This window comes from Rhinolophus sinicus, chromosome 8, assembly GCF_057876585.1.
Source record: "Rhinolophus sinicus isolate RSI-liver-muscle chromosome 8, RSI-T2T, whole genome shotgun sequence".
Lineage (NCBI taxonomy): Eukaryota > Metazoa > Chordata > Mammalia > Chiroptera > Rhinolophidae > Rhinolophus > Rhinolophus sinicus.
Window position 1 is genome coordinate 25,481,501 of NC_142508.1, and position 6,000 is coordinate 25,487,500.

The 6,000-nt window shown below is 34.0% G+C and overlaps 1 protein-coding gene across 4 annotated transcripts in view; it reads right to left on the bottom strand.

The window, feature by feature from the left end:
• CFTR (CF transmembrane conductance regulator) overlaps positions 1-6,000 on the bottom strand; it is a 169,357-nt gene that overhangs the window by 88,678 nt on the left and 74,679 nt on the right. The window lies entirely within an intron of this gene.

Here is a 6,000-nt window from a genome sequence, read left to right on the forward strand (position 1 = left end):
AGTTGCCACCAACATTCTCTACATGTAAATTGTCAAATGGCTACTTCTGTTCATTCATTTGTTTCTGTTATCTACTCTATGACAGTTAAATAGAACTTTGCATACAAAACTGTAAACTTAACAAAGGAGGTAAATTGTCAAGTGATCATTTATATTAAAAACTATTCGGCAGCTCCTGTAGGTTGGGACCATGTTAAGTACTGTCCCCAAGAAACTACTAGTATCAATATTCCTGACCTAGGATGACCGGAGTCCTGAGGAAATAAATGTTGACATGTTGGAGATGCAGTAGGACCCCCCTTACTCCTGCCTCTAACAACCATCAACCTGTCCTCTATGGGTTCAGTGAGATCATACGAAATTTGTCTCTGTCTGACTTATCTCATTTATCATAATGCTCTCAAGGTTCATCCATGTTGTTGCAAATATCAGAATTTCCTTCTTTTTTCATGGCTGAATAATATTCAAGAATGTATATTATAAAGATAGGACTTGTTAGTATGTTGGATCTGAATTTGAAAGGTATATATATTACATTTTCTTTATCCATTCATCTGTTGATGGACACTTAGTTTGTTTCCATGCCTTGGCCATTGTAAATAATGCTGCAATGAACATGGGGGTGCAGATATCTTTTTGAGATAGTGATTTCATTTCCTTCAGATAAATACCCAGAAGTGGAACTGCTCGATCCAGAAGTTTGATTTTTAATTTTTGAGGAACCTCCGTACTGTTTTCCACAGTGGTTGCATCAATTTACATTCCCACCAATATCCCTAAGCATTTTACAATTTTCTGCTATTGAAAATTAAATAGCTTTGTATTTCCATTTCTAGATGGTTGCTGATAGTATAGAGAAATTATTTTTTTACAATTTAATTATTTAATTATTTTTGTATGCATATCTACTATACAGCCATCTGATCATATTTCCTTATTAATTCTAGCAGACTTTTGTTTTCTGTTTCTTTGTTTGCTTTTTGCTAGAATCTCAGGGTTTTTTAGGTGAACAATCTTTTCAGAAACATTTAATATTATTCCTGTTCTAAGACTAGTGGCATTAACTTTTCATCATTTAAAATAATGTTACTTTGGGATGTTTGCTTAAAAAAATTACTGTACTTATGAAGTTTCCTTCTATTTTTACTTTGAATTTTTGTTAGAAATCACTGCAGAATTTTATGTAAGACACTTTTAGCATCAACTAACCCTATATTTGATTTTCTTCCTTCTTTATATAACAAATTATATTTTATTTATAGATGTCTTTATATTGAAGCATTCCTTTCATAAACCTTGCTTGGTCATATTTTATTATTTTTTATGTCATGCTATTTTTTAACATTTTATTTATAACATTTTGTTTTAATATCTGTATCATAAGTATGATTAACTATAGTTTTAATATTATTTTTCACATTTTGATACTAATACTCCTCTGACTTTAGAAAATAAACTGAAGAGATTTCCATCCCTTTCTATGGCTTTGTATGATTGAAATAACAGGAAATGCATGTTATTTAAATGCGAGATACAAGTCAGCTACAAAATAATCTAGAGATAGTGCCTTTTTAAGTAATAGACATCGCATCGCCTCACAACGGTAATGTGTCTACTCTCTTTTTTTCAACTTTGATCATTTGTATTTTGTAAATTATCCAGTTCCCTTAGGTTTTTCATTTTGGTTAGCAGTTGTGATAATGTCTGGTTAGATGTACTACATTTATAGATGAAAATGGTATTTTACACACCATTTAAAATACTATTGAGGAAAAAAACACTGCTAAAGAATAAAGTCTTGCCTAATGCTTAAACATCTTCAATTGCCTATCAGTTTAGATCTTTTTCAAGCAATTTGGAAGAGCTCTCCTCTTAAGCTAGGACAGTATAAAACATGAAATGATTTTATTAGGGGAAATACTTGTGTAAAAGGAAATAAGGAAGGAGGTGGGCAGGCCTTAGTGCAAGACCGAGCCTGAGTGATGGACAGCAGGACAGAAAGCCAGGTAGGAGGACACCACACCACGGGGCAATCTAAGCCTAAGTGAGTTTTGGAAAGCTGACTGAGAGTCTCGGAACCAAAATTAGTTAATAAGTCCCATGTCTTGCAAGCACAAATCTGCATCCCGGCCACACTCCCATGAATACGGGAAGCAGCCACGGAAGGAGTGATCTCAACACAGACTCAGCGAGTGAAGGATTCCAACACATAATAACTGTGACCCGTGTTCAGCTGTGCTCCCTACAATGGTGATCTGTAAGGTACATCTCACAGCCACCACAATAACTTACCCCCCAAACTGACAAAGGATATGAAGTCAGAATGGCTAATATGTATAATCTCACCAGCGACAGGGAATTGTAAATTAGAAAAATAGAGAGATATGGCTTTTTACAAATCAGAATGGCAAAAATTAAAGTCTGCCAATAGCAGGAGCTTTAAAAAGGTGCGTCAATGGGAACTGCCATAAATGTCTGGTGGGAGTGTAAACTGGTATAACTGCTTTAAATGCAACTTGGCACTATGTAGTCAAATTGGAAACGCGCATGTAAGTCTGAAGACACTACAATGCAACTGCTAGACAGCTACACCAGAGAAACTCTTGCATATGTGCAAGGAGAAAGTCAAAGATTTTTACTGCAGTACTGAGTGAAATCTTGGAACAATCTAAATGGTCATCAGTAGCAGAATGAGTAAATAAAATGTGACATCTGAGTACAACGCCTCAGTTAAAAATACGAAATTTCTATAACTAGCATAGCTAGACCTCAAAAAGGTAACAGGAGCAAAGAAAGCAAGTTGAAGAATGATATATACAAAGTATACCATCTATGTAAATTTTAAAGCCCTGCAAACGAAACTATGAAATATTGTTTATAGATAGGTAAATGTATATATAATCATAGGTGTAAATTGATTTAAACGGATTGGAAAAGTACATATCACATTCACAATAGCGACTGCCTAAAGCTTGGGTTTTTATGGAAGAAGGATGGTGAGAAGGATTGGTGAAATTTGCCTACGTCCCTAACAATGCAGTTTGGAAAACAGGGATGTGGTCATATGAATGTTTTCTAACAGAATAGACGCTAGTGACACAGATTACCTTTAAAAAGCATGAAAGTAAAAGATTCCTGCATCTGAAAGGATTTGATATTCTGAGCCAATGTATTTGGCCTCCCTTTCTGGATTGAAGCCATTTATGAAAAGAAATGTGTAAATTTGGATAATTTAACAAGTATGTAAGAGATTGTAATTAATAGAAAGCTGCTGAGATTGAAATGAAACAAAACAGCGGAGGTAGATTGAAGAGAGCGGTGAATATCTGAAGATCAAGTGTACGCATAAGAAGAATCCTGCTGCTAAGGTGAGCAGTTGCTCTGATTACCTAGTTTGTTGTACATTTGTAATTTCTTTATTAGTGTTTGGCTTTTTCTATTTGATTAAACATAAAACACTTTGTTTTGTATACACTGTTAAACATTTATCTTTGCTGATTACTAAGGGCACTTAAACCTGGTAATATATTTATCTTAAGGGTGTTGGTTTTCAGCCTCCACAGCAAATTTTCCCTTCTGTGAAAATTATGACCGAAAACAAAATTATACCACTTAGTGCTCTCAGGAGTTTAAAAAACAGCCAAAGACCAGGAGCTGATTAAAGAAGGCTTGCACACAGAGACAAACTATTTCTCTTCCCTCACACGGCAGCTTCTCTGGAGTTCCCTTGGAGTTATCCATAAAAATTGTTGGAGGAAATCATTCAATGGAATTAAGATGCTACGCATGAATTTATTTCTTATATAAAAATTAATTATTGAGATTGTTTTCTAAAAAAACCCAAGTTTTATTATGGTGATCATTTTGCAGTGGATATGAATACAAATTACTCAATTGTGCACCTGAAACGATGTTACATGTCAACTATACCTCAATAAAAAAAACCTGTCTTAAAATAAATCAAACATTATCTTATAAAAATTGTGATCAATTAGTTTTCTTGTTGAAGGAGACGCTAAAATACCTTTCGTTGAAACCATCCTACAATGTCATTTCAATTTTTAATAATTTTTCTCAGCATACTTTATCTACAGATAAAATCAAGTGTCTGGATCATTGGTTCTCAAAGTGTAGTCCCTGAACCAATTATTTCAGAATCACATGGGGAGAGGGGTGTTAAAAAATGCTGTACTATTCTTATTCAGAAGAATTAGGGCAGAGCTCAGGAATCTGCCTTTTAACCAGTGACTATTCCACCTACTCAAATAGAGCCTTGTTCTTTGGCTAACTTCCTTTACAACATGCTGTCAGAAAGGCAAACGTTAACTTCAAAGGATTCTGTGCATACAATACATTAGGTCTATTTGAGATTGTAAAGCACTTGAAAATACTTAGATAAGGAGTACTAGAGAAGGTCAAAGTAATGTTATAATAAGTGTACAATAAAGATTAACTTTATTATTAAGAAGTATATAATATACCCATGTGATGTCTGTACTTTTCACACAAATGTTTACCATTTTATTTTTTAAAAGGCTTCTAACTTTATCACACTAATGTTATTCAACTGAGCTGGACAAATCAGGGATCATTAAAGAGAAATTGCTAATATAAGCTCAGTAAGTCAGACCTGAACATACAACAAATGAATGATACAGGGTGTTATTATATTGAGAGAGAGAGAGAGAGAGAGAGAGAGAGAGAGAGAGAGAGAGAGAGAGAGAGAGAGAGAGAGAAAGAGAGAGAACTTTAAAGAAAGGGCGGAGTATTACATTTAATGGTCCTGTGGTTTGTGCAATATTTGCTGAGCACATTTGTGCTTCCTGTGACTTTGTAGATAGCAACATACCGTCAGCCTTGTTTTATGGCTGCCTTATCACTCCTTAGGACAACCTTGACAATATAGCTGCTTGTGGTAAGAAGGAGGGTGAGAAGCATGGGCTGAGGCAACATGAACTTTAGAGGTCATGCAATTCAATAAAGCCTGTCTTTAACAGTAGATCATTGGACAATTAGTGCCATTGTTATTAATGTTTAATAATTACTAAACAGTACCGTGCTTTATGCACAAGGAAAATGGGCAAGAAGGAGGGCGGAGAAAAGAAGTGTTAGGGGAACAGAGGGAAAGGGTAGGGAGAAGAGAGAAAACGAAAGAGAATATATGAGAAAATCAAGAGGATAGTGGAAAGAGAAAAAGAACGAATTAACCATTTTTGCATATAGCTATTGTAAATGTGGATATGTTATCTTGAAAGTGCTGTGTACCTCTGTGCTATATATATCAAGAGGTTAATTGCTACAGCAGGAAAGATACATGAAGGAATTCATAAATTAAAAATTGGAGTTCTGTTTATTAGGAACTTATTAGGTAATTCGTTAACATAAGTCAAACTTGATTACAAACAGCTACACATAGAAATATTAGTTAAAGATTATTCCTTGCTAGAAAGTATAAGAAGTGAGAACGTATTGTCAACTTGAAAAGTAAAAGCTCTTCCTTCACTGAGCTTTGGTACTGATCAAATTTATAGCAGAAAACTTAAATTCCCTTATTATTTTATTAGACCCAACAAAAGTACAAAAAGCACTATCATAATGAATGTTCCAATCTTTTTTGACACCAATGTTAAACTATTGTTTAATATTTATATATATTTATATATACACACACACACACGAGGTTTTATGTATAAATTTGTGCATATGTATGTAATTCTGTTAATATCCCTATTCCTCTTTAGTGTTTATTTCTGTATGTTGTAGGTCTATATTTGAATTTGAAAATAACATTTTTAAAGGAAGTGCTGCAAAATACAGTAATTTAAGGCATCTTTGGGTAAATGTTCCCAAGGATGTCAAAAAAGAAACTTGAAACAAATAAAGACTCTTATTTATCTTGTTCTGGCTCTACATGAATCTCATTCAACTATAGATTTCTGGACTCCATTTTCAAATTCTCTGAAACAGGCCTTTAAAAGCTCACTAGATGATTTTAACTCA